Source organism: Chelonia mydas, chromosome 18 (genome assembly GCF_015237465.2).
Source record: "Chelonia mydas isolate rCheMyd1 chromosome 18, rCheMyd1.pri.v2, whole genome shotgun sequence".
Lineage (NCBI taxonomy): Eukaryota > Metazoa > Chordata > Testudines > Cheloniidae > Chelonia > Chelonia mydas.
Genome location: NC_051258.2, coordinates 17,231,998 through 17,258,245, shown reverse-complemented (window position 1 = coordinate 17,258,245; position 26,248 = coordinate 17,231,998). Strand labels below are relative to the sequence as shown.

General features: G+C 45.1%; 1 protein-coding gene and 1 long non-coding RNA gene across 3 annotated transcripts in view; one reads left to right on the top strand and one right to left on the bottom strand.

Annotated features, from left to right (window-relative positions):
• The window catches only part of CFAP74 (cilia and flagella associated protein 74), a 106,445-nt gene extending 104,272 nt beyond the window's left edge, over positions 1 to 2,173 (top strand). Inside the window, exon 40 of the transcript XR_006286459.1 lies at positions 2,041 to 2,173. The gene's annotated coding sequence lies outside the window, so the exon portion shown is untranslated. The remainder of the gene's footprint in view (positions 1 to 2,040) is intronic.
• LOC119563953 overlaps positions 1 to 26,248 on the bottom strand; it is a 127,874-nt gene that overhangs the window by 86,217 nt on the left and 15,409 nt on the right. The window lies entirely within an intron of this gene.

Below are 26,248 nucleotides of genomic sequence, written 5' to 3'. Positions count from 1 at the left end.
GCTGATGTCGCTGCTGACAAAGCCCCCGGTGTAGACATAAATATGCCAACAGAACAGTGCTTCTGCTGACCTAGCTAGTGTTGTTGGGGAGGTGCTATTCCTATACCAGCAGGAAAACTCCTTCTGTCAGCACACACTGCGCTGACTTAGGGGGCAGTGCCGACACAGGCTCTGTAGTGTAGCTGTAGCCATAGCCTGAGCATTGATACTTCAGTAGTGACCCTGCGGTACTCAGTGCTTCTCTAGTGCCTTCGTCAGAGGATCCCGACATTTCACAAACACCAGCTGACGTTATCCATGAATTTTGTACAAAGCCGTCAATCATGGGGAAAGTCAGATAATTATTATTTATCGGTGTTGGCCAGTCAGTGAGCTCACTCAGCAGGCAAAACATTCCAATCTCTCTGCCGAGGCCAGGAGGCTTTAATAGGCAGAGTCCTTCAGGGTGATAATGGTCCACCAAGGGAGGTGCAATAGTACAATACTGTAAAAAACTAATTACACCGCAGCATTCTGCACAGCTGATTTACCGTCTGTTTATGCAAATGGCAGATAACTATATGTTACAATCTATGTAGGTTACACAGGACATATTGTAGTGCAATCCATATGCATTATTACCATGCATCTAGATTATATCAGTGGGGGCCTGATTCTGACCTCACTTAGGCTGGTGTAACTTAGCGGCAGCCCTCGACTTCAAGTTACATCACCATAAGTGAAATCAGAATCAGGCCCTGTAGTACAGATTTGACAGGCCAGGGTGAAGGATACTGTGAGCATCAGAATGACTGATGGAGTGTACAGAAATGGTTAGTGCTTGAGACATGAGGGTCTGATCCTGCTGGAGACTTCACTGGCAACTGAGGTTCTGTAGCACTTGGCACACCTGGGTACTAATAAAGCAATCTGCAGTGTTTATATTGCAGGCCGTTGTGGAGATGCAGAGTGAAATGGCTCAAAGAGCAATAGCCTACTTAACTCTAGCTGTGCAGGAACTGGAATCTCCATTTCACAGGAAATTTCCATGATTTCAGAATCTGGTTTTGTTCCAAATCACAACAAAACCAAAAAATTCCAAAATTTCCCACACACTTTTTTTTTTTTTTTTTTTTAAAGAACATTCATTTTGGGTCAATCCATATGTTCCATTGTGAAGAAATTGAAACACTTCATTCAGATCTTGACCTTTTTCCTGTTATAATTATATAATAAATAATTTGAAATGAAGTGTTATTTTCAAATGTAAAAATGAAATCTTCATTTCAATTGTTTTTCCAAAGCAAAATTTCATTGAAATCAACACGCTCCTGTGAAACACTTTGATTTCAGTGAATCAGCATTTTCCCAACAGAACTGTTCCACTGGAACATTTTCAGCCAGCAGCGAGACTAACCTTCTGTTCAGATCAATGTTTCTCCTGTTGGAGACAATCTTGCTTTCTGCCCAGGCCACAAACTTTAAAGCTGGGAAGGTCAATTTAATGTCCGATACATCATCTGGGTGGGTGGACTGTATGAGAGCTGCATCTTCTGTAGCTCTGTGGACTATGAAGGCAGCACAAAAACAAGCTCAGCTGGTCTTTATTTGCCTCAAGGGACAACAGAAATGCTGCCTATGGCTTTACTAGAACAGGTGTGTGACTGTGCATGTGTGTGAGAAGAGCCATAAATCCTGGATTTGCTATAATTACTAGGTTTTATAGTCTGTCTACCCCAAAGGTGTTTCAGTGTCTGGAGTTTTACTATGACCAATTATGGACAGGGCCCTGCCCCTGGGCTTTTTCTTCCTAAGCAAAAGGAAAAAAAGTGTCCACTCCTCAAAATTACTCACTTGAACAATCCAGCAGGCACTCAAATACTTCTTGCCCTGTCAACCATCTGTCCTGGCTATAATGTAGAGCTGGCCCTGGTCAATACTGAGAACGGCTTACGGCCACACCGTTTATAGATTATTGCATTTGCCAAAGAACAAACAATGAAGGTAGTAAGAGCAGAAATGGTAAACGCCTTTTACATTTCTGACTTATCAATCCTACAGAACAAGAACTCCATGCAGATACAAGTCAAACCTCCAACCTCTCCAGAGCTCAGACTCTAGTACGGCTGTGAAATAGCCTTGTGAATGGATTCTGGTTACTGACATGCAAACAAGCACATCAGGACAGACAGGTAACAATGAGCCTATTTCAACTTCTTTGGATACAGCACGAGTTATCAACCTTTAGCCTAAAACTTGGCAGTAGTTGGGGAAGCAAACTTAAGATCCACCTTGTGACACCCTGGCATTCCAATATTCACCACTCATGTCATTAGGATATGTTTTGTACAAAGGATGCCTTGTGAGGTATCATTGTAAAAGTCTTGATCTGCTAGACATTAATATCTCACTGGATTGTAGGTGCTACTGTCGTCTGTGAAGTTTAGCTACGTACGTCTTACTGAAACGTGGTGAGGTTGAAGAACACTCCCAAGGATCCTTTCAGGTACAACAGTAAAAAGGTCAAACAATATGAATGGCTCATGGAGGAAATGCACACAAGCGCCAGGGTTACCCAGGAACTGTGTACAATAGAAACCTCTCAGAGATAGCACTGCACAATGGGAACTGTTTGACCCAGGTCACAGCAAAAGACCTTTCAGGCATGTGGGGAGAAGATATAAAAGGTAGAAAAGGACAGCATGGGGGACCTCACTCTCCCAACAACAACACACCTGGAAACACCTGAGGAACAAAGACTGAACAGGGATAAGTGATCGTCCCAGGCTAAGGGATTTCTAGGCCATGTATGAAAACCTGGGAAAGCCAAGCTGCAAAGCCAAGGCAGCTTGTGCCTTAAGAATCTGCCAGCCTGTTTATCAGTCAGGGTGAGAATTTGCTAATTCATCTCCTACCTGTCTAGTGTGTTAAGATCAGTTTGCAGTTTTTATTTATTTACTAGGTAATCATTTATAATCCCTTAAAATCCAACTTTTTTAGTTAATAAACTTGTTTTTGTTTTGTTTAAAACCGGGTGTGTGGACATCATAACTGGGGGGCAAAAAGCTGTTGCATATTTTCCTCCACATTGAGGTAGGGGGTGAATTTCATGAGCTTATGCTGTACAGTTCTCTGTGCAGTGCAAGATGGTATAATTTTGGGTTTACACTCCAGAGCGGGGTGCGTGCCTTAGGAACTGGAAGGTGCCTTAGCTGAGCCTTCCCATGCAGAGCTGATCTCCGCATCTGTGCGTAGCTGCAGCTGGGTGTGTCCCTACCTGTGTGTGTCTGGAGGGGGCTTGAGGGTCTGTCACAGCACTACAGTGTAAAGGGAGCCCAGGCTGGTGAGTCAGGCTGGTTAAGTGGCACCCCAGGGGGAACCCGTCACACACCCATTTCTAATGAGCTTGTATGCTCCCTCTGCAAGGAAACAAATCCAAGATTCAAGGATTTTCTTCCTCTGCATAGCTATAGTCAGCAGCTGCTAACGTGGGGCTCTCATAAAAATGCTCTCTGTTAGTCTGTGACGTCCCCATGTACCAGAGAGCTGCACATGACTGCAGAGAAGCAAAGATCTGGGGAAATATAGTAGCCAGCATTAAAAGGCGCTCTGAGCGCACCCAGTTGATGAACATACTTCTGTTCAAGTACATCTATCTGGAAATGGGTGGTTCTTGAAAAATACTACATTATCACTAGAACTCAGAGTACCTGACTTGCATGGTTTGAAATGGGGATTTGGCCAGTAGCAGGGGCAGACGAACTCATGATATCTTCCATTGTTTTGAAATTACATGACATTTAAGGTCCGATCTAACACTAGCTGACATCAATTAAAAAGATCTTTTACATCAGTGGACACTGGATTAGCTCCTTAATGCAAAATGGTACATTGTCATTTAGGATTTTGAAGTCTGTTCACCAATTGGGTCCTGCTTCCTTCTCTGGCTGTACTCAGACAGCGCTTCAGCGTGGACTCTATATTTCCACGGGCCTCAAATATATAGGCTGACCACTTTGAAAACAGCACACTGAAGGAGACGAGCCATGGGTGTGATTCAATAGGGTACTTGCTATGTCCCTATTCCAAAGGCAAATATTTCCTCTTCAGAAGAATTTTTATGAGCCTTCGGGATAAGCTTTTTCGAGCAGAAGGGATTTATTAGGATCCAGGCATGGAGGGTGAGGTAGAGATGACTCCATCAAAGGCAAGGAACCTGCCCCAACCTTCCTTTCAGTTTGGCGGTAGAATTTTAACCAGCGTCCTTTATTCAGCATATCACCAGTACAATATTTCCTAAAACTAAATCTCAGCTGTAACTAAACATTAGCTCAACAAACTATAGCAAACACAGAGAATCAGACAAGCAATAAGAGGTGAGCTGTGACCCAGAGATTTGGACTTTATGTGCTTGGGAAAAGGCTCATCTCACAAGTACATTAATTCAGCTGTCCACAAAACAAGCATGATTAAGATGAGTGGAGAGAAGTTTTGGTTAGACATATATTGCCAAATTCTCTGCTGGGGTAAATCAGTGAAACTTCATTGAAGCCAATGGACCAGCACCCATTCACACTACTACAGAATTTGGCCCTCTGAGCGGCTAGCTGTTTCCATCAGAAATGGGCTGAGATAAAGAGATAATGATGATGGGCAAAGGTCAAAGATATTAAAATTGGGGGAGAGACACTTGTTTGAACAGACAAGTGATCAAGGATGCTGCAGAGCTGATGCTGGGGCCTTATCTGGACTTACAGAAATGGGATGTAAAACTGCATTTCCTGATAGCTTACCAATTGCTAACAGAAATGATGAGCAGACATGGATGGGGAGTGGGGGGGGAATATTATTAAAAGATGGACAGCTATCCAGGGTGTTTAAGATTTTGGTAACATAGGCGCTAACTTCCTCAGTTCCCAGGGGGTCCTCAACCCCAGACCCGGCTCCCATTCCCACTCTTCCCCCAAGTCCCCAAAACCCGCTCTGCCTCTTGCCGCCCTGTTCCGCCCCCTCCCCTGCCTCTTCCTGCCCCGGCTCCTCCCCCTACTGCCTCCTTCATGCTGCTGAACAGCTGATCTGCGGCGGGTGGGAGGCACTGGGAGGGAGGGGTAGGATTTGATTTACGGGGCTGCCAGCCAGGGGGGCTGAGCACCCACTATTTTCCCCTCTGTGTGCTCCATCCCTGGAGCACCCACAGAGTCAGCGCCGATGTTTGGTGGTAATGTATTCAAGCATCCATGATAGGGTTAATTTTTATGAGGCAATGGTACCAACACAGCTAGGAGCAGTGTCACATTACAAAGGAGCGATGAGCTAATGAAAGTTTGTTCTGATGATACAGGGCCAGATCTTCAGCTGTTGCAAGCAGAGCTCCATTAAGGAAATAAAGCGTACATTTTTGACAGCGAGGGTAATTAATCACTGGAACAATTTACCAAGGGTCATGTGCATTTGCCATCACTGATAATTTTTAAATCAAGATTGGATGTTTTTCTAAAAGATCTGCACTTGGAATTATTTTGGGGAAGGTCTCTGGCTGGTGCGATACAGAAGGTCACACTAAGATGATCACAGTGGTCCCTTCTGGTCTTTAATCTGTGAATGGTCAGTTGATTTACGCCAACGGAGAGTCTAGCCATAAATGTCTGTAGCATGATATTATCCCTGTACATAGGCAGTTTCTCTGAAATCAGACAAGATGGAAATTCTCCCCCTCCCATCGCGCACCTGCAGTTTCAGCTGAGATTTGTTAAGGTTACCCAGTGCTGCAGCATAAGACCCAACCCCACATCCCAAAGCATTTATTTTACAATTCGTTTATTTTTCTAGTTTGCTTCCAGACGCTAGCACTCTCCCTTCTAATATCAAAACAGGGAGAGAGAAAATGGTAAAGGGGAATGGCTGCATCTCACCTTCAATGAAGCAAAGAGTCTGGCTGTTTACATGGCAAACTACTTGGCTGCTGATTTAGAATACAGAGGTGCAGTGCCGGGTTTACAATGGCATCAGTGGCTCCATGGAGCCGGGCCCATGCTCAGAAGGGGCCCTGGCCTGCTCTGCTTGCACTATGCCCCGATACCGCCCCAGCCCCCCAACCCCACCCACCACTTGCTCCTCTTGGCCTGCCCACCAGCCGGCCAAGGGCTCCTCTCCACCCCCTGCCCCCATCAGCCGGCCTCTTGCCAGCAAGTTAAAGAAGTATGGATTGGATGAATAGACTATAAGGTGGATAGAAAGCTGGCTAGATCGTCGGACTCAATGGGAAGTGATCAACAGCTCGATGACTAGTTGGCAGCCAGTATCAAGCGGAGTCCCCCGGGGGTCGATCCTGGGCAGTGTTCCCGCTAATTTTTCCCACCCATGTGCAGAATTAATTTTGTTACGTGCACCAATATGGAGGTGATATGTGAAGGTTGGGGTGCAGGGGTGTGAGAGCTCCGGCTGGGGGTGCAGGCTCTGGGGTGAGGCTGGGGAGGAGGGATTTGGAGTGCGGGATGTGGTTCTGGGGGGCTACGGTGAGGAGAGAGGACACTCCCAGCTCTCTCTCCCCGCAGCAACACCTGATCTGTGAGAGAGAGGCGTCCTCCCCACCGCGGCCGCTCAGGGGTTGGGGCTGCAGGATAGGCCCCTCTTCCTGGCCCCTGGCTAGGGCTGGGTTCAGGCCAGGGGGGGCGCTCTAGCTGCGCCTGGTTCTGGGCCACGCCGCCCTGGCTGTGTCTGGGGCCAGGCTGGGCCACTTCAGCCGCGCCTGGGTCCACACTGCTCTGGCCGCAGCTAGGGCTGGGCAGGGCCACACTGCTTCGGCTGCCCCTGGGTCCGTTCCCCCGCGAGCCACTCCTGGGTCTGAGCTGGGCCGGGCCCGGCGGGCCGCTGTGTCTGTGCTTGGGGCTGGGCTGGGCCGGGCCACTCCTGGGTCTGCGCCGCCCCAAAAGGATGTGGACAAATTGGAGCGAGTCCAGTAGAGGGCAATGAAAATTATCAGGGGGCTGGAGCACATGACTTACAAGGAGAGGCTGAGGGAACTGGGCTTGTTTAATCTCCAGAAGACAAGAGTGAGGGGGGGATTTGATAGCAGCCTTCAACTACCTGAAGGGGGGTTTCAAAGAGGATGGAGCTCAGCTGTTCTCAGTGGTGGCAGATGGCAGAACAAGGAGCAATGGTCTCAAGTTGCAGTGGGGGAGGTCTAGGTTGAATATTAGGAAAAACTATTTCACTAGGAGGGTGGTGAAGCACTGGAATGGGTTACCTAGGGAGGTGGTGGAATCTCCATCCTTAGAGGTTTTTAAGGCCCGTCTTGACAAAGCCCTGGCTGGGATGATTTAGTTGGGGTTGGTCCCGCTTTGAGCAGGGGGTTGGACTAGATGATCTCCTGAGGTCTCTTCCAACTCTAATCTATGATCCTAGGATTCTCTCTGCCCCCTGGCCGGACCGCAGGGCACCTCTGGCTCCGGGCAGTCTCTGCTTCCCACCACCTGTGTGGCCCCACCTGTCTCCCTGGAGCTGAGCCACCTGGGACTAGTGCAGAAGCCTGGCCAGTCTCAGCCAGTTGATGGGGGGCAGAGTGGGGGGGCTTGGCTGGGCCCCTCCAGGCAAGTGGGTCCTGAGGGAGGCTGGCTGGGGCAGGCCCTGGCCTGGCTGATCATGCCACTCCCGGGGGGCTGGAGTGATTCTCCACCCCGGGACCAGCCCTGGCAGCTCAGCCCGGCAGACACAGTTGCCTCCCAGCAGGGCCGATGAGTGGGGCCAGGAGGCAGGGCTTGACGGAGTGGGTCTCTGGGGGACCTGCGGTGGTGCGGAGCTGTGAGGGGGCGGGGAAGATGTGTGTGTTGGGGCAGTAGGGAGTAGGGGTTGTGTGGGGGGTGCTGGGCAGTTGTGGTGGGGCGGTAGGGAGGGGGGCACTGGACAGGGGGGGTAGTGTGCAGGGCGCTGTGCATTTGTGGCAGGGTCGGGGGGGGCGGCGCTGAGCATAGGGGGTCCAGGAGGGCTCTGGCCATAGGGAATCGGGGGTGGGGGTGTTCCGGTGTTGGGCAGGGGGGGATGTGTGGTGTGGCATGGCTAGCCCCATGAAAGGAAGGGGCATGCTGACAGCACAGGGCCAGGTAGGCCAGTGTGAATCTGGCAACTACCGTTTTGTATATAGTGTCCTTGCACTGGGCTGGGCAGAGAGGGGCCGCCCCTGCCATGCCATACCCCTGGCCCCCCTGCACTATGCTCCATTGCCCCATGGGGGCCCACAAATATGTTTGGCGCCGAGCCCACAAAAGGTTAATCTGGCCCTACAGAGGTGGAAACGAGGGGGTTTGCAAATATCAACCACTCCGAGTGTAGGAGAAGGCGGCCAAGGAACAACAGAGAAAAACATTAAACTCTCACCCTTGCACTGAGAGCCTACATAACATTGATGAACCAGAGTTACAAGGATTTAAAGGGTGTTGCATTCATCTATGTCTATTCTCTTTAATAACAGATCAAATGACTGAGGACTTAGCAGACCAGCATGACAAGGAGCCACTGCGGGGGGGGGGGGGGGGGGGGGGGGAGAGCTGGCTGTTCTAAGGAGAGGGCACAACCTGTGCAGAGAGAGATATTCAGTGTTTTCGCTGACGCAACAGAGACAGTTTGGATTGCGGTTAAGGACAATGAAGGTGCATGTTTATACAATTCTCCTGTAGTCCTTGAAGCAGTTAAAGAAAGCAGATTAAAAACGATGCATCAAAGGAAAAGCAGTCACAAATGTGATTGCACGAGTGATGGCTACTTACTGACTGAGGTGTTTGCAAAAAGCAAGGATGGGCACAAGCTGTTAGAAAGGCGGCAAATTGATTTCCTAGGCAATAAACTCAGGTTCTTTTGGATTTAATCCTTGGAAGTGAGAAGTGATGGCTGATAAGAAAAAAGGGATACTTTGTCTATTCTGACCTCTTGTAACCATATAAAATATTATTAAAAATACACACAAGGCTACATACCAGAAGGCAACACACCCAGTTTAGGAATCTTCCTTCGGGAAGAAGCCCAAATACCTTGAATTTTGACTCCGGTGGGCAAGTGTCCAGTGGACTAAAGGAAATTATTGCAAGAATATTTAGGAAGACTGCAAATATGTGAAAAGGTGGTGGCGGCCACATGCTTGGAACGGGATAAGACACAGAATAAGAGCAAGAAACAGAAAGAACATGGCATGTTCAAGGACCGGGAGCTAGAAAAACAGCAGCACTCTAGGGTAATTACAAGAGCAAAAGGGAAATACTGAATATTGAATTGCAGGAATCAAAACACTGTACACTCACAGGTTTGACAAAGTAAAAGATAAAATGCCCTCTACAGATGAGCCAGAGACAAGAGGATAAGAAATCAGCAAAGGGATAGAGGGCAAAATATTAGACTCACGAAAGAGACTGGAGAGTAGAAGGAAAAAAAAGTCTAATTTTTCTAGCATGGGAGAACAGAAAGAAAGGAAGAATAATGGATATTTCCGAGAGATCTTTCATTAATAACTATTGCTGCTTGGAAAATGGGTCTTTCCCCCCTGTGAAAATTTTCATCAAAACATTTTACTTAGTTGACAAAAAAATGAAAACCTGAAAACAAAATTTTTCCGTCTTTGGTAAACAAACATTTTTGACCAAAACATGAGAAAATTTCAGTTGAAAATTTTTAGTTTTCCAACAATAAAATTTCTGAGACAAGCAGACACTTTGCATTCAAGTTTTCATTTAATTTAAAAGCCAATTTTCTGTATTTAAAAAAAGGTTCAGAATGAAAATTTTCAACCTACTTCATTATTAATATAAAAAAAGAAAGAATTTCCCTCAACTGATCTAACCTATTTTACTGTTAAGTGCAAGGTGCACAAAGGGTAAATCAGTGTTTGAACCAATAAACAATGCTGTGTGTGGTCTTTTCAAGAGCTGGTCAAAAGCCATCCGACAAAACAGTTTTCCTTCAGAAAATGCTGTTTTGATAAAATTGAAATGTTTCAAACAAACATTGATTTCACTGAAAATTGACCTGAGTCGTGTTTCATTCAATAAGGTCATTTTGACTAATTTATATTATATAAAAGTCTAAATGAAGTGCTTCAACCTTCTAAAAATATAGTGCTTTAAGAAGATCATTTTGATATTCCCAAAATGAAATTTCTAAAAAGTTTCATTTTGCAGGAAATAGTGACTTTTTCCCCCAGTTAAGTATGTATGAATGGAAATGCTGGAATTTCCCACAGAACAGAAATTATTAATTTCAATCCCTCTGTTCTTTTCCATTCACTGTGATAAAGTTTTTAATGACGGGGGAGGGGGAACCCTTCATTCTAGCCTCAGAGATCCAAAACACTAAAAATCTAGAGATAAACAAAAAGAAAAGGAGTACTTGTGGCACCTTAGAGACTAACCAATTTATTTGAGCATGAGCTTTCGTGAGCTACAGCTCACTGCATCCGATGAAGTGAGCTGTAGTTCACGAAAGCTCATGCTCAAATAAATTGGTTAGTCTCTAAGGTGCCACAAGTACTCCTTTTCTTTTTGCAAATACAGACTAACACGGCTGTTACTCTGAAACTAGAGATAAACAGTGCAGCCACAAGTGTGAAATTAACATAATGGACTGAGACCATAGTTAAAGTTATAGCGACCATTTCTTGCTATGTCAGAATAAACCCCTGATATTTACAGCATAGGACAAAGGAGCAAGACTATGGGGAAAGACAATTTTCATCTGTACAAATAAGTTACAAAACCAAGTCAATCACCTGGACATTTTTAAAGTCAATTTACCTGTGAAAAAGGAATTTCTGACGTATGCACCGTTTAGTGGTATTTTAAACAACCCAGGACCTATCTGACATGAAGGCTAGAGGGGGTGTTTATATAGAGTCATTAACTCTATTATCTCAAGATCACAACGGAAAAAGCCCAAGAGGACAGGCCTGTGGAATGAGGGGTTATCATTATAACAGGCTGTTTGTTGTGTTGAGATCCTGACAGCATTTTTTGCTATATTCAGAAAATTGTTGAGCCATACAATGGCTTCTCAGCAGTATGTTTCCCAAATAACCACTAACGTGGAGTTACCTACATGCTCAGTGTAATCTGCTTGCGTGAGGTTCATTATATACAAAAGGTATGTTATAGACACAGCAGGATATTAGATTTGTTCAGTTCCAAGATGACTGCTAGCCAGCTGCTACACATCGTGTTTTTCTTGTGCATCATTCAAGAATTCTTACTTAAAGGACCAGACCACAGATAAGCCAGGCTGGCTTGTTAAAACTGTGCACACCACACCTCTGAATGCAGGGGAAGGGAAAACAAAAAATGCAAATACTCCAGTCTAGTTGCCCGATTTCCATTATGGGATGCATCAACTTCTGTTTACCGATGTCTAGATAGAAAATAGTCTGATCTGGCCAGGCCTTTATGAACACGCCATTTGCATCACGTTGTAAGACTCCTACCATTTTGTGATATAGACCAGACTCAGAACCTTCAGAACTTCTGAACCAGTTACCTTCAGAACTTCTGTTTGTCATTTTAAAGCGCTGAATAAAATCTTGAATGAAAAGAACAGAAGAAAGAATAAAATGTGTTTACAGCTGATACCACCCTATTTTGTTTACTTTAATTCATTCGAGTCTAAATAAAGGTCACAATTTGCTGATGGTGAAATACTGAATGTGTCTTGCAAACAGAGTTCTTGGAGTGTTGAAAAAGGAAGGTGGCCAGGGCAATGTGTAAATTCACCAGAAGGAAAGGCATATTAGAAAGAGATATACACACACACTCTGGTCTGAAGGCCAGTAACTCCTGCCGCTAAAGACTTCCGTGCAAAAATGCACACATGTAGCCCTGTTGGTTCAAACCCCTATTATACATGTGCTGCACCAGTGTAAAAAGTGACTTGTACCAGACCACATTTTCCCAGTTTGCACATCAGTATAGCTACGCTGGTGCAAACCCCTCCTCCATCACAGAAAAGTCTCAACTCATTGTGTGGCCTTGAGCAAGATATTTAACAGCACTACGTCTCAGTTCCCGCCCCACCCCCCTATAAAATAGGGATGATACTGACTAACCTGCCAGCCAGGCATGTTGCAAAAGTTAGTGACTATTTGGGGAGCACTGTGAAGTGTTATCATCGCTTGTAGATACATCACTGGAAGCTGAATGATGCCATAGAAAGAGAAGTTCTGCTCCTGGCATCAGTAGAGATAGAGTTTAACTAGGGGGGTCCATGTATTTAGTTAGCCACGAGACAAAACACCTGTTTACTCATTGGCCGGGGTGGGTGTGGTAGAGTGCCCTGTTTGGAGATAGATGTACTACACTTGCCATTCTAGGCACATGTAGTGTCCTTCTGCCTGCCAGAAAGAACAGCTCTGTTTGTCTAAAACCCCTGGTTGTAATTCTTGAAGGCAGAGAAAATCCCAGGAGTCAAAGGTGCAGGGCACACATAATCCGGATGTTTTAAGGATTGCCTTTTCACATCCATACACAAATTATTAACCCTGACAGAAGTTAGGACTTGGGGCCTGGACCCACCTGGGTCATAAGATGATTTATACTTTGGTCTATCAACACGCAAATAGGAATGGGGACACATCAAATCAGCTGTTATTTCTTCACAGCCATCTCCATCTGCGTACCACTGCTCATGCCCACAAACAGCAGAGGTCTGGGGAACGTGCATGTTTGACAGTCTTCAGTTGAGTAAAGCGATGGAAAAAGCCTGAGTGTGCCCTTTCTTCCTTGGAATGCTGTTTGTCAGAAAGAGAGAGAGCACTGCTGACCACCCGCCCTTTTTCCTACACACGTGCGGGCACACACACATTCTGTAGGACTAAGCCTCAGTCACTGGAAGTTTGAGGGTATGCTTGTGTGTTTTAAGCCTTCTCCCTGCCCTTGATTGGTTTATTGCTCCCAGAGGCCTGAATAGCAAATAAAGGACAGCAGCAGTTTAAATTGTATTTTAATGTTATTAGGGTGGTGAAAGGCTGACCAAGATAAAATGCAGCCATTGACGGGGGTGTCAGAAAGGAGTGTCAGATTCTGAGAATGGGCCCTTTCTCCCCACCGCGGGCTGAAGGCACTTTCAAATCATGACTGTTGCTGCAAATAAATGAGTCAGCAAGTCACTGCCATGCACAGTAAACCAGTGAATTGGTTTCACTCATTTTGCAAAGGAAGGTAATCCTTGACATAACTAAGTTTAATTTAAAAAGAAACACATGAATGCTCCATTGCCCCCTAACTCTGAGATTGTGAATGATGCCACTTGATTTCAAAAACAGAGAGTTGCCGATCAGCTGTTTCCAGCAATGATTCCTTAAATGGGAGTAAATCTGGAGTAACCCCTTGGAAACAATGAGATTCGTGACCCCAGCATCACTTGCTTTCAGTGACCCCAGCCCATTGCTTTCAATGGGTTTACTAGGAGCACACACCAGTGTAACTGAGAGAAGAGCATGGCTCCTCACTGCACTCAGAGTTGTCACTTTACTGTTTATTGCTAGTTTCTAGCAGGAATATTAAACCAACAAGAAGGGAGTCTGGTCTGATGACCTGGATCAGAAGAGGGAAATGCAGCTCAGTATCAGACCTCTGGCAAAAGGAGCTGAAATTCAACTTTCTTATCATGATTTTTCTTTAATAAAGCTTAAAACTCACCCTAATGTTGGACATGTCCAATCTTCATCAGACTTTCAAAGAATGATCTGATTTTCTGGGCCTGCATCTGATCATGTTTACACCAATGACCTCAAAGTTTGGTGTGGAGGGTCATGGGCAATGTTCCCTCTAATTTTTGACAGTCCGTGTCAGCAAAAAATGTCTTCTGTGCAAATTTTTGACAGGTCATGTGCGCAAAAAATTTCTGTGCAAATTGTGCTTCTGTGCAAATTTTTGTGCGCACGGTGTTTCACCATGTGCACGGGGTTTAGGATCTGTGTGCATGTGCACAGCTTAGAGAGAACAGTGCTCATGGGAGTTCCTCTTCAGCTGCAGTAAAAATCTTGGTTGGCAATGGTCTCTCACCATAGCAGCGTATAGATTCAATAGCACCCGAGCCCTCACTACGACGCTGTCTAGCTTCATTGTCATTACAAAACAACAGTACATTATTCTTGCCTTCCTCCTGTAAGCAACCACATTGGGCCTCATTTCAACACAGCATTTAAGTTCACATTTAACTTTAAGCTCACGCTTATTCAGCAAAAACACTTACGTACTAGACAGAAAAGGGAAAGACTTCCGGACACGCTCTGCTGAACGAGGGCATTAATCTGTATAGCTCACAGGGAAAAGGTCAAGGAGACGGCACCATGCCTGAGTGCAAGAGGCAGGGGACGTTTCATTCCTTTATCTATAGCAGGGCAAAGTTGCTCAAACGTCAGCACAGGGCAGGAAAGACACCTCCTCCCTCCTTGGGCCACTCCTGACAGGACTCTTTTTCCATGTAGGGGTAGAAGGAGGGCTTGTCTGATGGGAATTTATGAGGGGAAAGAAAGTGCTGCAGACTATTCACAACATGTGGGCAATGGTAAAAAGCTTCCTCCTTTCTTTCCTTCAGGGCTATTTTCTCTCAGGGCAACTCACGCCCAGCCACCCGAGAGTCATGTATTAACCTTTTGGAACTAGGAGAGACTTTACTGTCCTGGAATCCTCTCTGCCTTCAAAATAGTTAATTCCTTCCTCGTCGCCATCAGACTTCCTTCCCACACTCTCCATCCATCTAATCCCTCCCAGGGCAAGCTGGGAACTGGAATCAAGGTGCGGCAAGAAACAAAAGGAAATGTGGCACCTGTAGAACACGCCAAGGAGTCGAGGGGAAGATGGTGTCAGGTGTGGGCCAGGATACACTGAGAAGGGAGGGACAGAATCAGGCCCCAGCAGTGGTGCTAGATCTGGATGTCCTGAAGGCAGAAACCAGGTATTTGGGTTGTTATTACTACTTCAAGACAGGGGGTGCAACAGCAACCCTAGTTCCAGCACCTACCGCCCCAGAGCTTTCCACAGGCACTAGAATATTTACATTAGGGAAAAGGTTTCATTATTAATAATGCCTGTTTATTACAGCAGTGCCGAGGCCCCAATGTGCTAGGCATTGTACAGACACAGCAGCAGACAATCCTGGCCCCACAGAGCTTAGGATCCTAATAGACAAGACAAAGGGGAAAGAGAACATACAAGCCATGTGCCCAGAGGGGAGCCTGCCTCATTCACAGCACAGAGATTCAGGAACCCTACTGGGAATTCCTATAGAACAGCATGCTCTGCTCTGTTTAAAACCATGGGTCCAAATTCATCCCTGCTGTAACTCCAGTGAGGTCAATGGGGTTTGTCACCAGGGATGAATTTGGCCAGCAACATCTTTTGTTCGCCAGCTCCTCCCTCCACTGCTACTGTAACTAAGACCTTTGGAGTGGGATGTGGAAGGAGGAGAACACACATCCTGGCAGCCAAGCTTCATGGCACCCTAGGTTGTAAATGAGTCACATCACCTGGAGGCCAAAGTCCTACCAACCTCTTGGGAGCTGATCCTGCCCCTGCTGAACTCAGTGGGGAAGCTCCCACTGGCTTCAACAGGGACTGGAACTGAGTTTTAAGGATTGTTCCTGTGATTTGTAAGTCAGCTGTAGGATCCATACCTCTGTCTGCAGATCTGTCCACCCATCTTGCGAGGTCGCATTGAGCAGTCAAATAGTGCAGCTAAAATCAAAATGAAAAGCTTAGGAATCAAGTCTTTGGGCTGTATGTTTATGGGGATGCACTAGAAGTCAAGTAACAAATACACCCTGAGAGGAGACACTCAGGGACTGATTCACACTGGAGTAAAGCAGAAGCAGCTCCACTGAGATCAATGGAGTTAGTTACATTGGTGTAGGTAACATCAGAACCCAGGGTGACATCCTGGCCCTATTGCAGCCAATGGGAGTTTTGACTTTGACTTTGTTTGTGCCAGGATTTCACCAAAGGTTTTCAAACATGTCAGCTCTCCTCAAAGCTTAAAATTAAGACCTTTTTCTCTCCCTGGCCTCTTACTTGCTTTAGGTATCTCTGTCACGATAGATAGATAGATCTCTTTTATGTATATTAGATTATTATTCATTAGACCTTGCTGTGGAATGATCATTGCTGTGGAATGATCATTGCTGTGGAAAGCATAATGTTCATGTCAAAGGGTTAATGCAATTCTATATTATATAAACAGATCACTTGTTTTCTACAGAGTCAGAAGCAGGCTATGCAATGGGACACGCCTAGTGAATCCTGGTACACTGAAACATCTTTTATACAGCACTCATCCCCCTGCTATCCATGTGCCTAGAGATGTACAGTGAGATGGAACAGAAGATGTGGACTGTTCAATGCACTGGCAATGTGCAGACCATAGTTCTGGTCACAGAACTCATTCTGGGGGTTGAAAATCACTCACTCAATCTTAATAGGAGATTCACTGTAATTAACTCAGATGTGCGTTTTTACAACAAAAGAGAATAAGCCAGATTCTTCTGTTGCTCTGGATATAGGCCAGTACAAGTACCACCTGAAAGCAGTATTTGACCCAACTTGTCCTTCACCCCAAGGAAGCCTTCAGGACACACATTCTAACAGCCACCCGCTGTATTCCTAGACAACTGTTACTGTACTTCTCAGATGCTGGGCGCTTCAGAAATGGTCTCCTTCCAACTCTAACCCTCCCTTTGCAAGCAGTGCTCCAAGCATGCAGGACATGAATTACAGAACAAGATAATTAACTTGCATATCTCCATGTGCCACTAATTAGGTTGGGTTTGGTTTTATTTATAGCTGCATCTTGCAGGGAGTTAAGTAGCAAACGTACACACATAGCTTCAGCTGGGCAGATAAAGAGCAAGAGAAACATATGGTTTGCCCGGAGGTGAAGGCTGGTTCTGTTTGTCTTCTTGCCATCCGCTCTCATGAATATTCTGCACACATGGAAACCTAGAATTAAATATTTGCAGAGCGGCGCCATGGCCAGAACTTCGCTTATAAAACAATAGTTTTATGCTTAAATGGCAGCGCCTGCCACTGTACAAACACCCCCTTCCCAGGCATAGTTCTTCCCCACCCCCTTGTACTACTCTAAGTGCGGTGTCCAGTAGTACATACCAGCAGCTCGGGCAGGCTAATTTTTTAGTTTATGGGTAGGAGGCAAATATATAACAGAGGCCAGATTCTCAGCTGATGTTAAGTTCCACTGACGTTAATGCTGATTTATGCCAGCTGAGAATCTGGCCCCTGCAGGATTTTGAAACAGGATGAGGGTATTAAGCAAAAAAAACCACTCTCAGATTTCTGTGCTATTTCATCTGGAAGTTAGCAGAGAGGCGTGTGGCAATTTCAAACCTGATTTTTACTGGGTGACATCCTGTGTTCATTTTATTGAGCACAAGTTAAAACAACAGAATAGTTTAAGAATGACTCAGTGTAGATTTAGCCATAGACTTTGCTACACTGAGCAATTACTCACTTTCAATGTATGAGGTTTTCTCACAGTAAAAGCCAACCCTGGAAAACAAGGGCATTGTCTAACAGAACCAGGGATAAGTACCTATCCGAACATTAGCACATCCTCTCTGCCCAGTCCCTGCATTTTTCAATCCCAAATTCTCTGCTCCAATTAAAAAAGTTTTCCAGCAGGGAGATGGGGGAAATACATGTGAAAATGAGCTTTGCTGGTCTCTGCCCACGGAAGGTATCAGCATCACAAACAGCACTTATTGGTGCCCTCCCACCCTTGCTAGAGGCACCAGCCAAGAGACAGGCCTAGTGTAATATGGGTCTGACAGAAGACATCTTTATTTCCTGATACTTCTCACATTGCTCGGGTTGGTTCATAATCTGCAGGTATTCTGTGGCATTAGCATATTGGTCAAGAACCATCCAAGCATAATTAAGGAATGAGTGGTCTGCAAGCCATTCATATACTGTGAGCAAGAAAAGCCAGCCTGTGTGAGCCTCCAGCTGCAATTTGCCAAGGAACTTTCCCTTTTCAGGGATTTGGGGGGTTTTGCCTCTGGCCTTGTTATATCTCAAGCTTTTCCTACAATAATGGAAGTGATGAGAGCAACTCAAAGTCAGAAAAGTTACTTTATAAGAGACATTGCTGATGAATTTCCAGTATTTTCTTCCCTTACATCAGCAACTTCCCAATCAAATTTGCTCAGTGTTACAAATCAAAAGGCTGATTTGCTCCACCTAACAATATAGCAAATTCTAGCTGAGATTTTAAATTACAAATCATGCTAATGCTCCTTTTTACTTCACCAGCAGCAGTTTTTCTGACTGCAGAAAAAGTTAATGCAGTTGATGGCACAGAATCCAGTTCACTCAAGTTCATTTATTTTTATTTAAATATCTAAAATAACAACAACTAAAAAGCCAGTGCTCCAGGTGCCTTAACACCACCATTAATGATATAACTAAATCTCAACAGCATTAAAATGATGAATGCAACAGGGTCTCAGCCAGTCACCCACCTACAAAAACTCCTTCCTGCCCTTTTGTCGCCATAGGAAAAATACCCTCAACCTTCCCCAAAAAACGCTAGCAAAGCAGATGCCTTTTTCAGTGTGACAGATGGTCACCAAAGTCAAACTATTTCAGACCCATGGTGGAGACAGAAACTTGTGTCTAAGCTGACAATCTTATTCAAAGATGCAGAGAAGCAGATATGAGCGTTAAAAAGGTACCATATTAAACTCGTAATATTTATGATTACAAGACACAGAGGGTCAGACTCCCATCTGGTGTAAATTAGCACAGCTCCACTGAAGTCAATAGAGCTAGGCTAATTTACACCTTCTGGAGGTCCTTAGTTTTTCATTTTTGCTTAACAGCAAGTTTCTTTGAATATTGTACTACATAGCTGAGTGTGCTATGTACTCTATTGAATGTTCCTGTTGCTGGAGGATATTGAGATGACTAATACATTTAAAAGGTATTATTTCATTGACAAAAATTATTAAATACACGAGTAAGATTACTGAAATCACCCTTTGCAAATACGAGAGGTGGGGGAGAAGGAAGACATCCCCACTAAAGAGCTATGTAACAGCAATAACGGTTATCAGGTCATCTAGACATAAACAGTCCCATCGATTTGCAGATAGCTCTTTTACCTAACTTCCTTAATCATTTCTAGTCTAAGTGGATGTGAATATGTTTTCCAATCTGTTGCATTAATTTTATGCGATAACTCATAAGAAGTCAACTCCCATTCTCTAGCGGGCATAAATTCAGATCACAAGAGATGTGTACATTTTGATTGCATTCAGAATTCTGCATCTCATGGCAATAAAGGCAATTAATAAAGTAAACAGACAGTATCTACTTCTCCCTTGAAGGAATAAAAGCGTTCCAATTTTATTCAAATATTTAAGTCTGAGGTTTACATTCAGCATATTTAGGGTATGTACATAGCAGTTAGATTAAGGGAATGGGAGTCAGGACATGTGGGCTCCATTCTCAGCTCAGTCTCTATGAACTTGGGCAAGTCACTACCTCTTCCTCAGTTTTCCCCCATCTGTAAAACTGAAGTGATACTGATCTACTATTGGACTCGGTAAAGTTTTACAGCTTGTATTATGCAGAAGATCAGACTATATGGTCGTAAGGGTCCCTTCCAACTCGAAAAGCTACAAACCTGGGGTTGGATTTTCAAAAGCTCTCAGCATAGACCTAACTCCGCAACCATTGGCATCAACGGGAGTTTTACCATTAACTTCAATGGGAGCAAAGCTAGGCCAGTATTGATTGTTTCTGAAAATGGCACTATAACACAAGCTAAGTGCCATCATCACCACCTCCTCTCATCTCACAACCATGTTGAGAAGTTTAATTAGTGTTTGCAAAATGATTTCAGCTCCCCAGTTGAAAGGGGTTCTAGAAGCAGAAATTATTTTCATTTCTCTGTTCTTGCCTTGATATCCTATTGAAAGCCAGTGCAGAGGGTGAAGGACATCTGATGTGCTCACAGTAGCCTGCTTTGCTGAGGTGACACGCTGCAGCGTTCTGTACTCTCCTCACATGATCTCAGGTAAACTGGATACTTTCCCCTCTCTGTGGCCCTCTTGACCCTGGATCGTTCCCACTACAGGGCTTCTGCCACCTTCTGCACTTCATGAAACAAAAAAAGACCTCTGGTCTACACTAAAAAGTTAGGTCAACCCAGTGATTTTGCTCAAGACTGTGAAAAATCTACATCCATAAGTGGCATAGTTAAGCCAACCTAACCCCCAGTGTAGACAGTACTAGGTAGACAGAAGAATTTCTGTCAATCTAGCTAGTGCCTCTCAGGGAGGTGGATTACCCCTCAGGGAGTTTCCCCCCCACCCCCATCTCGGCAGCATAGGGAGTGTCTCACTGACGCAATAGACAAGCCCATAATAGTTTGTATGGCAAGATTGTGAAACTGTCCCTCAAGTCATCACCAGGATGAATGTCCTTCACTTGGCAGAGAACAGCATTTAGACTACCTTCACGTGATTCAAATTACTGTAAATCAGAACATTCAGAAACCGTTTCTTAAAAAGGCTAAAACATCTGCACCTAGGATATGAGCAAGAACAAGGAGGTGGACGGAGCTACCTCTGAGGCGGATCAAAAAGCCAGGATTTCTTCATACAGAAAGGTTTCAGAGTAACAGCCTTTTCTTCATACAGAAAAGCATTCATATCAGACCTGACCTTGCTTTCACAGTTAGTCCCTCAAGATCTGTTAATAGTTGAACAAACCAGGCTACAGAGCAAACTCTTCTGAGCTCAAGGGCATACACTGCATGTCCTTGGTCAGTCTCAGTCACATTATAAGTCTTGTTTGGATTGACACCAACATGCCTCAAACTAGATTGACAGATGGGGCTTATCATTAAAATGGTCTAAAAATATCGTTGTTCCCCCCGCCCATGCCGTTAAGAGTAGGAAACTGGTGGAAGTAGTCAATACTGACTTTATATTAGGACCACTATTCTCTCTGCTCTCCAGCTGCATATTTGCTGAAGGCATCAGAAGAGGAATTTGACAGGAGATGAGCCCAGACTAAAAGGGTTTGCGGGACAGTGGGCTCTGGATCTGAACCACCTCCTGGTTTTCCAAACCTGAAATATAACCAGTTAAGTCTTTCCTAAACCCAAGCCACTGATCAAGCCCTTGCCACTTGTGACCCTCCTCCCCCTACAACATGTCTGCCCACAGACACTAGCAACCCTGCAAAAGATATTTTCTTTTTCAAATACCTGGTTGCCACTGACTTCATCTGTGCAGTGGTAAAAAGAGGAAATAAACACTGGGTATAACTCTGTCTTGTGTCCAGGAGGCTTAGCTTGGATATTGATCCAGGTTAGGCTGAGCCTGAGGTTCACGGGGGTCTCACCGACAATTCTGACAGATTTTCCACCATCCAGAGTGGAAGAAGGCTTGAGATCAGTTGTTCTTGTGAGATCTCCGCTGTCTCTACAGCAAAATCTCATATGATTTCAGTGACAAGTGAACTGGAACCTGAAAAAAGGCCCCATCCAGTTTTGGATGCAACCCAGCACCAGAACTGTAACTGTAGGGTTGGGTTTAGGCCCAGCGATTTCAGTCCAATATGCCCCCAGTTTTCAAATATTTAAAAGGCATTGAGAGATTACAGTCTACTTCTGGCTTCCTTCTACATGTGTCTACAGGAAAGGCAAAGATAAGGAGAGGTCATAACATACTCTTCAGTGGGCATCTGACATAACCCTGAATGGCAAAAGAGTACACCAGGTTGGCTGCTCGCTAAAGCTGGTCACAACTTTTCATTCAACATTTTTTATGAAAACAGCCTTTTCATTAAAATAAAAATTTTCTGTGGAAAATGTCCATTTTAAACACTTTTTTGGGGAGGAGAGGGGGGTTATTGAAAAACATTTTCAACCAAATGCTGAAAAATTGTGGTCAAAACAAAAAATGTGGATTTTTGTTCAATTTTTGAATTTTTTTTCCATTTTAATTGAGTTTTTTTTCCCACAGGAACAAGCATTTCCTAGCAGTTCTACCATTCACAGCTATCCATCCATTCAAGAAAGGTAATCTTTCTTTCCATCCACAAACAAACCTTCATTTTTAACAAGTGTGTTCAGTATTTGAAATTACTGAATGAAAGATCTATGCCAAACACACTATCTTTTGGATGGGCTGCTGGTTAACTACTCCGGATGACTTGGAATTTTCCCAAATCCATCATACTGAAAACACACACAACATATCTTTGGCTGGACATCTCCTTGATGTCCAAAGGAACAGCTTTACCTACCTGCTTATCCAGTTCCTTTGGAAGTCAATGGAAAGTGCCCCTCTGACTTTGATAGAGGCTCGGCGAGCCCTGAGTCTGCAGGTCAGATGGCTATGATTTCCCTCTAAGATCCTCAAAGCAGGATGTCACTCCATCATTGCTATTACATTGGTCTATTTCCTTTGCCCTGATATTTTGCCTACCATCTCCTACACAGGTTTCTCAGACAATTGAGGAGCAAACTGAAGGTCAGAATGGCAGCTTTCTGCCAGTGGATCTCCCCTCTGTGGGAACCCAGGGAAGGAGAGTTTTGGTTTGTTTTTAAATGAAGTTTGTGTGTGTTTAACCAGGTGAAAGGCCCCTGGAGATTGTGATCAGTTGCTCCCAGGTGACCTCACCACAGTTTGGCCTCATGATCGTAGCTGGTGAAACAGCAGGAAACAGGAAGCATAGAAGTTTTATGACAATGCAATTCCCCATGCAGAAAAAAAAATCCACTTCAAAGGCAATGGAAGTTTGGTGCAGAGAGAAGTGTTTGGGAGCAGTGAGAGCCAGGGCTGGGCATTTCTCCTGGATTCAAACAAGCCAGACTTTCCCTCCAATGGCACAAAGACAATATACCAGACAGGAGAATGGACCAGAGAGATCAGACCAGGGGTGAAAGGAAGCCAGTGCAATGTACCGGTAAGAAGTGGCCACTGGCACCGGTCCGTACACAGCCAATGTTAAAGTGCTGCTGCGGCAACGCTTTAACATCACTGCCCCTTTTGCCTCTCCCGCTTCGGTAGCCCTGCCAGTAGGGACCCTACCGGCAGGGCCACTGACAAGGGGGTGGGTGGGTAAAAGTGGCAGCTGCCCCAAGGCCTGGCGATTTAAAAGGGCCCAGGGCTTCTGGACGACAATGATGCTACTGCAGCAGCAGCCAGAGCCTTGGGCCCTTTTAAATCGCTGCCGGAGCCCTGGGCGGCATGGGCCAGGCAGCGCAGAGGCGCTGGCTGGGGGAGGCTGACACCCTGCTCCCTTCTGCCCGAGGCCCAGGAGCCGGTTCCCTGTACCAGTAAGTCTTCTGTGTTACTTTCACCCCTGGATCAGACCTGCTTGACAGAACTCACTCCTCCAGAACTGTACTAACCTAGTCCCCTAAGTAAGAGTCTGAGTCTGAGACACAGCTGCTTTTAGCGTCAGCATTTCCTTCCATTTCACCTAAAGAGGATTTCTGCTCACATTAAGGGCTTGGAATCGGCGCAAGTACGAGTCACAAGCAGCAACATTTACACAAGGTAATTCACAGCACCCATTCATCTCCTCCCACAGGCAGGTCATTACACCTTATGTTTGTGAAGGAAGAGAGATACTGGGATGTTTAGACGATTAGACTTCAGCTCAGCCTTGCCAAGTTCTGATAGCGAGCTGCTACGAGTGTGGCCGGAGTGACCTTTGAATGTTTCCTGCTTGCTCTTCTCAGAAAAGGCATCCCCCATTTTCTTCCCAATAGAAAAAATCCTCAGAGCAACAAAAGCTGAAAAAAGAAGAGTGACTCCTTCAATACATACTTGATCTCACCTTTGGAATTTCCTTTCGAGTGTGCTGGGAAACAATTTCCTTAGCAAAGATTAATGGTTAAAACAATACATAGACATCATCAATACCAAACCTAAAATAGACAAGATGTGTGGGGAAATGAATTCAACTTTTCAGCTACGGGGCAGATTTTCAAAAGCAACACTTCAGAGCACAAGCCCAAGGACTTCTAATGGGACCTGTGCTCCTAAATCATGTAGGTGCTTTGGAAAGCTCCCTCCTAAATTTCCAACTAGGCTTCAACCCAGCCTCTAGATTAGGTGAGGATGATCTTGTAGAAAAGAAGGATGGTCTGGTGGTGAAGGCACTGGACTAGGACTGAGGACCTGGGGATTCAATTCCTGCCTCTGACAGATGCCAGATGTGACCTGAGGCGATCTCTGTAATCTCTCTGTGATTCTCTCCCCAACCTGTAAAATGAGGTCACAGTTCTTCCTCTCCCTCACCTTTTATCTGTCTTGTCTATTTATACTGGAAGGTGTTCGGTGCAGGGACTGTCTTACTATGTGTTTGTACAGTGCTTCGCACAATCGCCTTTGGAGTTCCTAGGCACCTTTATACTGTCTGTCACAGCTCAGGGCAACTGCACCTGTATTCACCCTCTGTAGTCCAGCCAGGGCATCCACTTTGAGGCTCCTGGCTCCTCAGCAGTCACCTCTCTAGGGGGGAACCCACATCTCTTCCTCCTGACCAGGGTTTTTCCAGGCTGCACTGTTCCCTGCCCACACTGTTATTCCCAGCAAGTCAGACTGCCTAACCAGGCCAGTGTCTCTGCTTTGCTCTCTCTCCAGAGGCTATAAGCAGCATGATTGCTCACAGTCATCAGTTACCACACAGCTCTTTCTAAGCAAGCGCATTTATTCTTATGCTAAGAGCAATACAGAGAAAACATTCAAAACAATAAAAGAACCCAGGCACATGCTAAAAAGCTTAGTTGAGGTCACCCCAACTCTGACCTCAGGCTCTGGCAGGTGTCAGTCCTTCCAACCCTTTGCTAAGGATTGGGGCCCCTCCTTCAGATAGAAAGTTCTGTCCTTTTGCTGGATCACAAAGGCGGCCCCGAGTCAGTTTAAACTTGGGCTATTAAAAAGTCCTTTGTTTGTTTGTTGGTCTCTGGAGAATCCAGTTTGAACCAGAATACGTGAGCCTCTCTAAGAGGAAGTATCTCTCCAGAGTTGTTACAACTTGAGTGAATTTTGCCTCATCACCCTCCACTGGAGGGCTGTGGTCACCCTCCCCCACAGAATTATACAACCCTTGGCCCACAATGATATATAAACTTAATACAGTAAGATTCCCCAAGATAGCAATTTCCTGCACTATATAAATTGGTTAGTCTCTAAGGTGCCACAAGTACTCCTTTTCTTTTTGCACTATACCAGTCACACTGCCAATTAGCAATACAAAACTATTCCAGTTTGCTTGCCCGGAACAGGCAAGCAAATCCCCCTACCAGCATATGAAAAACAAAACAAAAAACTGTGAGCACAACTGCAATTTGGCCCATAGCGGAGCAAGCATTGCCCTTTTGCAGATGTATTGTTTTCCCAGTCAACTTGAACATGACTTTGAACAATGAAATAAGAGCTCTGTGTTATGTAGGACTGAATGTATGGAACCATCAGAATGACACTGACTAATACATGCAGCATCTCATCCTAGTTCTGCCTCAGAGCGGGGACAAAAGATCAAAAAGAGCCAAGTCGAAAAGCTTCAGACATAGCGACAAGCTTCCCTTTGCTTCTTGTCAAAAAGTCATTTTTCTGCAGGGAAAACAAATCTACGGGGGACATGAATTCTGCACATGCACAGTGGTGCAGAATTCCCCCAGGAGCAGTAAAACTCTGCAGCAGACCAGAGTGGAGGGAAGCTGCCTGTAATTCAGCAGCTCCCGGATTTCCGTATCCAGGGCTGTGAAACAGTCTCATTCAGTCCTGTTTGGGAAAGTCAAATTAATAGCTGCTAAGTCTTTCATTTAGCGTTTCTGAATCCCTTTGCATCTTTGTGGTAACAGCTACCCTCACTGAGACAGTGCAGCCTGGAGAACCGTTCCAATAATGCCAGCTTAGCCTGGGCACTCACAATGGTGTGTTTACTATAAATGCTCAGATGACAAAGAGAGGAACAACTTGTTTCTAGGGACCTCATATCACTTGCAAGAAAGAACCGGACTGGACACTGGAGAATCCATGTGCTGCAAGCAGGGATAGAGAGAGGCTGAGATAAGCCTTGTGACAACATTTCGGCTTCATTTTTTTGAGTAGCTCTGTCCCACCTACTTGTACTTACTCATATCAACACTCCAGACCATGCAAGCTCATCACCCTCATTGCAGTAGCACTATGAAGTGTCATAAGTCATTACAAACAAGCTACATTTGTTTTAAGAAAAGGAGGACTTGTGGCACCTTA